This window comes from Gossypium hirsutum, chromosome A11, assembly GCF_007990345.1.
Source record: "Gossypium hirsutum isolate 1008001.06 chromosome A11, Gossypium_hirsutum_v2.1, whole genome shotgun sequence".
NCBI lineage: Eukaryota > Viridiplantae > Streptophyta > Magnoliopsida > Malvales > Malvaceae > Gossypium > Gossypium hirsutum.
Window position 1 is genome coordinate 102672305 of NC_053434.1, and position 13710 is coordinate 102686014.

A 13710-nucleotide genomic window follows, 5' to 3' on the forward strand; every position below is an offset into this window, starting at 1 on the left:
TCATCATCGCAACGTGACAATCTATTTCTTCCAAAATCAACTTGTTTACAAGTTAAAAGGGACCTAAAATCACATATATATATTTTCATACAACCAGTTCATATATATCCCACACCAACTAGAATTCATTTCAATACAAGTTCAAATCATTAACAAAAGATCATATCATATGTAACTTAACATTTGAGACTTTTAGCCTAAGGTTCCTAGGTACATGCCCAAAAGACCAAAATGAATCACTTTATACAAAATTTGTTAGGTTGAAAATGATAGTCTGGATGCTGGCTTCAAATATCGAGGCTTCAAAAATCACCTAAACTTGCGCACGGAGAAAACAAACTCTACACTAAGTAATAGGGCTCAATGGTACATTTAGGATCCAATATATAATTACAAGAATTCACATTACAATTCAATAGAAAACATGCTTATATACACATATTAATCAAAAAATTTCATGATCCAAGGCGACGAGCAAATTATAACCATCAACTTACATATAGCCAAATCAAGGTAACCCCTCTCTAAATACCTATACCATGGCCCGTAGCCAAATCAAGGTATTATTCGCTCCCAAAGTGCCAATATCATGGCCCGAAGCCAATACAATAACCTAATGACAAGTCATTAGCATCCTAACTATTCCTATGGTTCAACCGAAAAGTTTCACTTGTCGATTTCAAAGTCGAACACATCTGTATAGTCGTATTCACAATTCAAACATTATCTGTAATCTCATAATCACATTTTATGCAATACCAAAGCATATAACATACAATTAATTCATTATCACATACGAACTTACCTCGTACTCGAAATTGACGAATCGGATCGATTACTCGATAACTTTTGATTTCCCCCAATCTAAATCCAATTTCTTTCTTTCTTGATCTATATAAATTCAAAATTAATCATTTAATCACCTTTTCATTCAAAAATACCTATTTGGGCATTTTTACACTTTAGCCCTAAAGTTTCACATTTATTCAATTTAGTCCTTATTTCAAAAAAAACACAAAATTCACACAATTCAATCCAATTACAAGCTAGCCGAATTTCATAAGGAGCCCTAACAGCCCAAAACTTTCATTTATTTCACATTTTATTCACCCAATTTACACTTTTCACGATTAAATCCCTAAAATGCATTTTTAGCTAAAATCACTTAACAAAACTTTAAAATCTATCATCAAGATTTCATATTTCATCATCAATCATTCAAAAGCTCAAACATTCATCAACGACACTTCACAAAATCATGAAAAAAATTCAAAAATTAAGATACGGGATAGCTAGATTACTAAGCAACGATCACAAAAATGTAATAATCATCAAAAATCGAGCTTAGAACATACCTCAATCAAACTATGCAAGTGCCAAAATTTCAAACCCTATTTTAGCTTTCTTCTTTGCTTCATTTAGCCATAAAAGATGAACATAAAGATGGCTTTATGTTTTGTTTTATTAAAACATAAGTTAACTACTAATTTGCCAATTTGACCTTGGTTTAAAACAATAATAAACATCAAATACATGCCCATTTAAGTCCATTCCAACTATCAATGGTCTATTCAAAACATAAGGACTTCACATTTAATAAACCATATCAATTAAACACTTAAACAATTAGAATGCAGCTTTTGCATTTTACGCGATTTAATCCTTTGATCAAATTAAGCAGTCAAACACTAAAATTATTTTACGAAATTTTCACGCATGCATATTCACATGCTATAAACACCAAAAATAATATTAAAATAATTTTATGACCTTAGATTTGTGGTTCTGAAATCACTGTTCCAATTTAGATAAAACCCGGTTGTTACACTGATGATGTGTTTCTCTTCGTCAAGAACAAAAAGAAGGAGGTTGATCCTTAGAAAATTTCGAAAGGGTCTCCAGGAAAAAAATTAACCTTTCTAAATCAATGGTTTGGTTTGGTCCCAATATGCCGAGGGATCAAAAACAACTTTTTGGTGACAAGCTAGAAATGCAGGTGGTGGTGAATTTGGATCATTATCTTGGGCTTCTTTTGTTTATTGGAATGAAAAAAGGAAACTTTTAAGCATATTTTGGATCATTTTCCCAACAGGATTAAAAATTGGTCTAAACACTTGCTTTATTATGGTGGTGAAGAGATTTTTTATCAAATATATTCTACAATCATTACCTACTTACGCTATGTCTGTTTTCCTTGATCCTAGGGGTACGATGGAGGAGATGACTTCTAAAATTCGTTGTTGTTGGTGAGAAAGCAAAGAGAAGGGACGTGGTTGGGCTATGCTCATTTAGGATAATCTTTGTTTATCAAAGGGTATGGGTGGAATTGGATTCAGAGACCTTCGGCTATTTAACTTCACCCTACTTGGTCGGCAAGTATGGAGGCTTATCCCGCATAGGGATACTTTTTGCTTCCGTGTTCTTAGCTTGAAATATTTTCCTGAAGGTGATTTATTCCATCCCAAATAGATTGATAAACCTTCCATTACTTGGTCAGGCATTTTGGAGGCTACAAGAGCTCTTGATAAGGGGCTTGGTTGGCATGTGGGGGATGGTTGTAGAATTTGGCTTGACAAGGACAAATTGGGCTTTAAGTGTCTTGATGGAAATGCCTTACATATCTCGACCGGTTCTCTTCCGGAGTTTGTGTCCGTGATCTTTGGTTACCACATTATGGTGGTTGGAACATGGATCGTGAGCGTGAGCTATACAACGATTTTATGGCTAGCCGAATTTGTGACATACCAATTTTACCTCATAGGTCGAATGATAGGATAGTTTGGTTCCATAATGTCCATGGACTTTACACGACCAAATTGGCATATTCTTGGTTTCTACTTAAAGGCATTGGGTTTGGCTTGTATTAGTTCTTTTGGAAGTTCATTTGGAAGATGAGAGTCCTTCCTAAATTTTTTTTACATGGTGGATCAGTTATGAATTGCTTCCCACTAACGTTAAGATATCGACTATTAAACATAATGTTGATCTAGTTTGCTCGAGGTGTAAAGATGGTGATGAAACGGTGATTCATGCTTTAAGAGATTACCCTAAAGCTTAGTATGTCCTTGTTGCTAGTGGTTTTGATAATAGATTTTTGATTAATAAATATGAGTTTTGTATTGATTGGATTGAAGACTCTATACGTCTCTTGGACAAAAAAAATTCGAGGACTTCATTACTACCCTTCCTAATATTTGGAACTACAGAAATAATGCCATTTTTAGGGGCAAGGAGGAGGATGCTCGCGTGATTTTGGAAAGTGCCCACAAACTTAATGGTGATTTTCGCATTCATAATTTCTCTATTCGGCCGATCTTACTTCAGGCTCCTAGAACTTGTAAATAGGAAAAATGGAAGGTGGGTGTTATTAAAGTAAATGTTGATGCATCCGTGAATGAAAATAGAACGGGCTTGGGAATTATCATTAGAGATTCAGATGACTTTGTTCTCAGTGGTAAAGCGATTTTCATTAACAGGATTGTTAACTCCGAGTGGGCGAAATTGTATGCCTTTCTTGAAGGTATTCGGCTTGCTCAGTCACTCAATCTTGACAAAGTGATATCTGAAATGGATTGTGCTTGTATTGTTAATCGATTTTGTAAGCACAATGTTGATATCACTATTTTTGGCTACCGTATTAAGGAGGCTCATAAGATGCTTGATTTTTTCTCTGAAGTCGAAGTCAAATGGGTGGATCGTAAATGTAATAAAGTGCCTGATTCTCTTTGTAATTGGTCACTGTCTAATTGTTGTAAGTTGTCTTTTTAGATAGATTATTCTAGTGATATCTATAACCTTGTAATTTCTTATGCAATTTGATTTGAGGTAGTTGCCTCCAGGCCCTTTTATTATAAAAAAAACAATAAGTAATTTACTTAAAATTTAGTGTGACTAACGTGGAATTCACCATTAAATTCTTTTTACCATTTGACAGTGGTGCTGAGGAAAATATTTAACATTGTTGCAATTTGCCAATGGAAATGCCCACTTCCATCACCATTACGTCAGAGAAAGCAACTTGCCATATTTGAATGTTGTCAATTTATTGAAACAAATCTTTAGGTTTTGTTATATTGTAGGATTATTCAAGTCTATCAATGAAGATAAATTCACTTGGAGTCCTAAGGATCAGATCGGATCGAGTGTACCAAATTCCTTGAATTAAGGATGTTAGATTGAGACAAAACTTGAAAACTTATCTTCCAATAACCCAACTTACTTTGGTCATTATTATAATATTCTATTTAGCTATTTTAGTTTTTGTCTAGAAGGGATTGTGGTCAATCTTTAGTATGTTAGCAAGTCTCAAAAAATCCTATATATTTGAGAGACTTGAATAGGTTTATGTACTAAGTATTTGAGAGACGTAACAACTCGATACCCGATTGGATCACCGGGTCTGAGTTATATGGTGCCAAATTCATTTTCAGAGTAACTACGATCAAATTACAAACTGTTAAGCATTCAAATATAACTAAAACATGTGTATAACATGATACATCATCATTTCCGAATCTTATATGGGCTTATGAAAGCACTTTTGCTAACCCAAGGTCGAAAAAAAACCTAATTGTAAGGATTACAAAAATTTAGGTTGACATCACAATGCCAAGGGTTCCTTGTTGCAGCGCAAATATTTGTTTGGTGTTCATTGTGACTTCAAAGCAATGGCATTGCCACAAGAACCTCGCTTTGTTTCTCGTCGTGATGTCAAAAGTTCATCGTCACAATGTGACAATCTGTTTCTTCCAAAATCAACTTGTTTACAAGTTAAAAGGGACCTGAGATCACATATATACATTTTCATACAACCAATTCATATATATCCCACACCATCTAGAATTCAGTTCAACACAAGTTCAAATCATTAATAAAAAATCATATCATATGTAACTTAACATTTGAGACTTTTAGCCTAAGGTTCCTAGGTACATGCCCGAAAGACCAAAATGAGTCACTTTATACAAACTTTGTTGGGTTGAATACGATAGTCTGGATGCTAGCTTTTAATCTTGACGCTTCGAGAATCACCTGAACTTGCATAGGGAAAAAACAAACTGCACACTAAGTATTAGGGCTTAGTGATACATTTAGGATTCAAGATATAAATACAAGAACTAACATTACAATTTAATAGAAAACATGCTTCTATGCAAATATTAATTAAAAAAAATCATGACTTACGGTGACAAGCAAATTTTAACAATCAACTTACATATAGACATACTTATATCAAGTCCAACACAACCTTACCAACATTTCATCAGTTATAAATATTTCATCATTTATAACTAGTTTCAACTTATTTAGCCAATAGTACTCAATCAATTCATACCAATTTCATACTTTTTGAATGAGGTCTGGAATTTGGTGACTCATTCGTATTCATTTTGGCCCCAGGGCTCATTTTCAGTGTCAATACTTTCTTATAAGCTATCATATTAGGTCATTTTGTAAGTTATATTTTAAAAAAAATATGTATACTTTATTACAAGAATTATGACTCATCATAGTATATTTATAATTAACTTAGTCATTTTTCTACTAATTTTTTTATTTATTAAAAAATTATACAGTTTTATAATTAACCAATTTTTACTCATTATTATTTATAATTATTAATCTTTATTGGTTAATAAATCATGGGTGAATCTTATATATCATTTACATCTATTAAATTATACTAACAAATGGTTGGAAAAAGTAGCCCTGGACATTTTCCCTAAGAATTTGGATTGAGTTTAAATCTTAAGGCCATCATTGTTGGGAAAGTTTAGGTGAATATTAGCCCCAACCCAAGCAAAATTAGGCTCAAAACTTAAAATTAATTAAATTATTATATTTGTATGTCTCGTTATTGTATGTCAAAAATTTTAGAGTAAATTATATCGTTAGTCAGTCTAAATAGGGCTCGTCTCTAATTTGGTCACCCCAATTTTTTTATTTTGTTAATTTAGTCACCCAAAAAAGAAATTTATCAAATTGGTCACTCCACTAATAAATGGTAATGGAAGACTTACGGTGCATTTATATGAAAATTTTTGGAGTCACCAAAATAGGAATGACCCTTATTTAGAGTGATTAATAGGTAGTTTACACAAATTTTAGCGTGACTAACGTGGAAATTCACCATTCAAATTTTGTTACCATTTAACGGTGGTGTTGAGGCAAATATTTGATATCGTTGCAATTTGCCAATGGAAATGCCCACTTTTATCACCACTACATCAAAGAAAGCAACTTGCCATATTTGAAAGTTGTCAATTTATTGAAACAAATTTTTAGGTTGTGTTATATTGTGGGATTATTCAAGTCCATCAATGAATTTTAATTCACTTGGAGAAACATATCCTGAGGACCGGATCGGATCATGTGTACCAAATTCCGTGTGTCGAAACCATTTTTAAATCGAGTTTTGGAAAATAGGAATCGACTTTAAGAAAAACGAAAACGGGAGTCGCCACCAATCTTTTTAGGTGTGATTGGATCACCTTATAAAATGTTTTGTTTTAAAACATTAATTTTGGTCTACGAAAGTCGAGAAAATGAATTCGGGAGTCAGTTACGTACGAGGAAGGGTTAGCACCCTCGTAACGCCCAAAATTGGTACCTAATTGATTATCAAGTGTCTTTAATGTCGGAAGTTTAAAACTTTTAAGATGCAATTCTTTTTAGAATATTTTAAGTTTGAAAATTAGGGTTCACTTGTATCAAATGAATCAAAATATTACATCCAATAAGTTAGGAAGCAATATTTTTAAGACATTCGAAGCTAAGCTAGCCCTTTTTGAAAATCCCTATCTCAAAATGAGAAAACGCCATATCCAGTAAGTTAGGACACAACGCTTTGAATTTCTAAGACAGTTGCTCGTATTTTGAAAACCTTAAAAACTTAGAAGGGTGCTTGACTATTCGAACTCAACGAGAAAAGTCGCAACCTAGTAAGTTAGGGCACTACCTTTCTCGAAGTTTCCAAATACCAAGCATTGCCTTTTTATTTTTGAAAACTTTTGAATCTCATTTTTAATTAACGCGTGAAGAACCATATATATACATTATAACATGTAAGATAGCATATTACAATAATAGGTAGCTAAAACAAGCATTTAAATAATATGATAGCAATAATATAAAGGTCCTATACTAGATACATACATAAATATAGCAAATCTTAGTTACATAACAACATACATATTAAGATATACATAACATATATTGAAGATGAATAAGCAAAATATACGAACATACAAAGTAATAATTAATTTAAAAAAACGATGCATGATATACAATTAGACATATAAATATATATACAAAACAAATGTGATAATATATAAAATAATAATAATAATGTAGTAACATATATATATATCAAACAAACAACACTTAATAATATTATGAAACTAGCATTTAATATATAAATGATTAAAATATAACAATATATAAAATATTTAATACGTATTAAAATATAAAATAAACTGAGTAATTATTTAAAAAATATACATATATAATTAAAATGCAATATTTAATAATGCATGATAATGATATAGATAATATATATGTAATGAAAAACAATTTTATAGCACATGGTATAAAGTATAAATTTTTTTAAAAAAAACATGAATAAATAATTAATAGAATATATAATACCAATTTTGCACAAAAATCTATCAAAATAATTATATAGATAATAATATACTAAAATACATAATAAATATGATGTAATAATAATATAAAATAACATATATTAAAGTGTAAAATAATACAATAATAAAATATAAAATAGTATAATAAATATTATGTAATAAAATATAATATAGATATAGGTAAATAATAATATATAAATAAAGTTTTTTTTAAAAAATGACTAAAATTGAATTAAAATAAAAATTAAAGGATAATTTAAAAAAGGAAAAGGTTTGGACCCAATTGCAATGCTATGTAAACCCCAGAGATTAATGGAGAAAAATTCTCTTACCCTTAAAACGGCACCATTTTAATCCAGGACTTAAAGTGGCTATTGCAGGGACTAAATTAAAATTGAGTATTCTTTCTTGACTGTCAATATTTAGTATAAAAAATGAGTTCTGTTTTTTTATTGAATCTCCGTCCCATATTACAAGTTTGAAGAAGGGCTTTATAGCCTTTAAACTATGCATATTTAGGAAAGAAATCTTTGATTTCTTTCCTTGTTTGTTCGAGTTTATCTGCTGCTATTTGTCATCTTTTGTCTGTTTAGTTTCCTTTTCTGCTCCGTTTTTCTTTCTCTTTTAGCAGGTAATCAAGGAAAATCCAGCGATGATAGTGCTGGTGACGTAGATCTACCGGTGGTGTTGATCACGGCGTGACTCGGAGCCTGGAATCGTGGCCTTGATGGTGGGAAGCTGGAACGACGAGAACTGAAGGGATGTGACACTTGGCCTAGCTTCTGGATCCTTTCGTTTGCAGCGTCTAGGGTTTCAGAAACCCTAGGTCTTCCCTCATCTGTTAAACATTTGGGCCTCTTGGGCATCGGGTGTAATGGGTCTACTGGGTTTAGACTAAAACTAGGTGTAGGACTTTTGGTAGTTGGGTCGGGTATAGGGTAGTGGTAGGTTTACTGGGTTATAACTGGTTTTGGGCTTATCAGGCCTTGAGTCCTGTTTATTTGTAAATGGACTTTATTAATGGACTGTTTAAACATTTATTTTTTTGGTATTAAAGCCCGGGTAAATTTGGGCTATTACAGATGCCCCTCTTTGCTCATTTCTATGTAATAGGAATCAAGCAAAGACTATAAAAGGACCAAATTTGCCCGATCTGGCTAAGTCTCAAAATCTTGATCCCCATCTTCCCCAAAGGTATTCTGATGTCTTCAGGAGTGTCAAATTGGCTATCTTCAACTTGCTTCTTGAAAACTCAGGAACAACAATCTGTTATTTTCGATCTGCTCTCTGCCAATACAGAGACGCCAAATCTGTCATCTTCGATCTGCTCTCTGACAATACAGATACGCCAAATCTGTCATCTTTGATCTGCTCTCTGACAATACAAAGATGCCAAATCATCTTAGATTTGCTTCAACGTAAACAGGTGAAAGCCAAATCAGCTATGTCTTCAATCTACTCCCTGTCGAATACAGAGATGCCAAATCTGCTATCTTCGATCTGCTCTCTGATAGTACAGAGACGCCAAATCTGTTGTCTTCGATCTGCTCTCTGACAATGCAAAGACGCCAAATCATCTTAGATTTGCTTCAACGTAAACACGTGAAAGCCAAATCAGCTATGTCTTCGATCTGCTCCCTGTCGAATACAAAGATGCCAAATCTGCTATCTTCAATCTGTTCTCTGACAAAATAGAGACGCTAAATCATCTTAGATTTGCTTCAACGTAAACACGTGAAAGCCAAATCAGCTATGTCTTTGATCTGCTCCCTTTCGAATACAGAGATGCCAAATCTATTTCTTCGATTTGTTCTCTGACAATACAGAGATGCCAAATCTGTTTCTTCGATTTGTTCTCTGACAATACAGATATGCCAAATCATCTTGGATTTGCTTCAATGTAAATACTTGAAGGTCAGATCTGCTATGCTTTAGCCTATTACCTTACTGCTTAGGGGGTTAAGGCGCACCAATCTTCATTGTCCCTTGAAGGACATGACCTATTATGATGCAAAATGAATATGACCCCTATTCCAGAAGTCACTACTCATTCCTTCATTAAAGCTCATCCTTGTTTCACTCAAAATATCATTCCTTCAAATGTTACGACCGACTGAAAATGTCTGTAAAATGATCCTCTCTTAGGATCGAATCGTTTGATTTGTCCAATCATCATTTGGACTTAAAGAAAGAGTTCCCTTGAGTTCTTTTGAACCTCATTTACGTGATTCCTCGAACAATTGTTCCATTTTAGTTTCTTGTATTGTCTAGAAATTTCCAGAGTAATAAGCAAAAATTTATTAGTGAAAATCATTTAGTTCATCTATCATTATTTAATGCAACACACTTTAAGAATAATGGAAGATGAATTCAATCTTGAGAATGAATTTGTCAAAAATACAAAGGGAATTAATCTAATAGCCTATATTTTAGAAGAAAAAAAATCTAAAGATAGCAAATAGGACAAGGATTAGATTCCCTAGATATCGCCGCTTGAGCGTCTATACACCAGCTCCATGAAGTCTTTCTTGAGTTCAACATGTGTTTAAAAGATCAAAGTACTTTGTTGATGCCCCGATATGCAATGTGCTTTGCTCTTTGTTGAATCAGATATAGCAAGATTACTGTATGTTCCTCAAAATTTGAGCTGCCCTTTTGGGTTTTCAACTCAAAACCCCTTTGGTCACAAGGCGCCCTTTGTGGGTTTTCACCTTGGCCTCTCCAATTTTTTTTTTTGGAAAACTCAAGGCGCCCTTTACGGGTTTTCACCTTGGATTCTCCTCTCCTTTAGACAAAGTACTTTTTAACTGAGTCTGAATTTACTGGGTTGGGTAAACTCTTCCCATCCATTTCTGTCAAAATCAATGCACCTACAGAGAAAGCTTTCTTCACGACATACGGCCCCTCCCAATTCGGCATCCATTTTCCTCTAAAGTCTTTCTGAATGGGAAGGATCTTTTTTAGCACAAGTCCCCCTCATTGAACTCTCTTGGACGAACCTTCTAGTCGTAAGCTCACATCATTCGCTTTTGATACATCTGACCATGGCGAATAGCCTTTAGCCTCTTTCTTCAATCAAGTTCAATTGGTCATACCGCGATTGAATCCACTCTGCCTCATCCAGCTTTATCTCTGACAAAATTCGAAGAGAAGGTATTTCAACTTCAATGGGTAATACTGCCTCCATCCTATAAACCAACGAGAAAGGAGTTGCCGCTGTAGAAGTTCTGATGGACGTTCGATAAGCTAAGAGTGCAAATGGTAACTTCTCATACCAATCTCTATAGGTTTCAGTCATTTTCCCCACTATTCTCTTGATGTTTTTGTTAGCAGCTTCTACTGCCCCATTCATCTTTGGGCGATATGGAGATGAATTATGATGCTTAATCTTGAACTGACTACAAACTTCTGCTATCGTTTTGTTGTTCAAGTTTAATGCATTGTCTGATACGATCCTCTCAGGCATCCCATACCCACAAATGATCTCTTTCTTCAAAAAACGACTTACAGCCGACTTAGTAACATTTGCATAAGAAGTAGCCTCTACCCACTTCGTGAAGTAATCAATGACCACAAAAATAAAGCGATGCCCATTTGAAGCTTTTGGTGATATTGGCCCAATGACATCCATGCCCCACATGGGAAAAGGCCATGGAGATGTCATAACATGTAGAGGTGAAGGTGGTACATGAATCTTGTCTCTATAGATCTGACATTTATGGCATTTCTTGGCGTAGTTGATACAATCCCCTTCCATAGTAGACCAATAATATCCAAACCTCATGATTTGTCTAGCCATCGTGAAACCATTAGCATGTGTTCCACAGACACCCTCGTGAACTTCTTCTAAGATTAACTTAGCTTCCACGGCGTCAACACATCTCAACATCACTTGGTCCTTTCTTCTTTTGTACAAGATGTCCCCATCCAAAACGTAATTACAGGCTAATCTCCTTAAAGTTCGTTTATCATTTTCAGTTGCCTATTCTGGATATTTACGATCTCTCACATATCGTATTATATCCTGATACCAAGGATTATCATCTTTTTCTTCTTCCTCAATGTTACAACAGCTAGCTGGAGTGTCGAAAATACTCATCTGAATTAGTCTCATCTCCTCCTCTTTATTCACTCTAATCATTGAAGCCAAGGTTGCTAGAGCATCTGCCATTTGGTTTTCGTCTCGCAGGATATAATTGAAAATGATGTCGTCAAACTCCTCAAGTAGTCCCAAAACTATCTTTCGATAATTGATCAATTTAGGATCCCTTATCTCCCATTCACCTCTAAGCTGGTAAATTACCAATGCAGAGTCTTCATATACTTCCAAGGTTCTTATTCCTCGCTCTATAACTGCTCGAAGTCCCATAATGCACGTTTCATAATCGGCCATATTGTTCGTGCAATCAAAATCCAACTTGATGTGATGGATAATAATCACCATTTGGGGATATAAGGACTGCCCCAATTCCATTTCCCACTGCATTGGATGCCCCATCAAAGCTCAACTTCCAAGGATAATCCTCTGTAGTTGCTACACACATCAACTCCTCATTTGGGAAATCGAAATTCAACGGCTCATAGTCCTCTAGAGCTCTACTAGCCAAAAATTCCGCTATCGCGCTTCCTTTTATAGCCTTCTGGCTCACATAGACTATGTCAAACTCTGAAAGCAGAATTTGCCACCTCGCCATTCTTCCATTCAGAGCTGTTGACTCCATCATATACTTCAAAGGATCAAGTTTCGAAATAAGCCAAGTAGTATGATATAGCATGTATTATCTTAACCTTCGAGTCATCCAAATTAAAGCACAACACAATTTCTCAATTGGCGAATATCTCATCTCACACTCTGTAAATTTCTTACTGAGGTAGTATATCGCCTTCTCCTTTCTTCCCAACTCATCATGTTGACCAAACACACACCCATGGAATTACTAAACACCAAAAAGTATAGAATTAATGGTTTATCTGGACTAGGTGGAGATAGTACTGGAGCATTTAACAAGTATTACTTGACTTTATCAAAGGCATTCTGGCATTCCTCATTCCAAGTACCTTGGTTGTGTTTTTTAAGGAGGCGAAATATAGGGTCACATTTCTCAGTTAATTTTGAAATAAACCGAGCAATATAATTCAACCTTCCAAGAAAACCTCGAACTTCTTTCTGAGTACGTGGTGGAGGCAAATCTCGTATGGCTTTAACTTTGTCTGAGTTAACTTCTATTCCCTTTTCGCTGACCACAAAGCCTAGTAATTTCCCCGACCTAGCTCCGAAGGTACATTTTTCCAGATTAATTTTTAACTGAAACTTCCTTAATCTTAAGAATAATTTCTTTAAAAATTCAATATGTTTCTCCTCTGGTCGAGATTTGGCAATCATATCATCAACATACACCTCAATTTCCTTGTGCATCATATCGTGAAATAAGGTCACCATAGCCCTCTGGCATGTTGCCCCTACGTTCTTCAACCCAAAAGGCATTACCTTGTAACAGAAGGTACCCCACAATGTTATGAAGGTGGTTTTGTTCATGTCTTCAGGATGCATCTTTCTCTGATTATACCCCGAGAAACCATCCATAAAGGAGAACAACGAATATCCCGCTGTATTGTCTACCAAAGTGTCTATGTGTGGCAAAGAGAAATTATCTTTCGGGCTAGCTTTGTTCAGATCTCTGTAATCAACACACATTTGTACCTTCCCATCTTTCTTAGAATCTGGTACAATGTTAGCTACCCATTCAGAGTACTTCACCTCCTGTAAGAATCCTGCATCAAACTGTTTCTTGACTTCGTCCTTTATTTTCAATACTATATCTGGCCTCATTCTTCGCAACTTCTGTTGTACTGGCTTACAATCCTGTCTTATTGGGAGACGATGCACCACAATATCGGTATTTAACCCTGGCATATCTTGATAGGGCCACGTAAAAATATCCTTGAACTCAGGTAGCAACTCAATCAATCATTGCCTTGTGTTTTCGGTAGTATGCTTTCCAATTTTCACTTCTTTCCTCTCCTCTAGGGCTACTTTCTCTATTGCCTCCTTCTCATGTGGCATGAT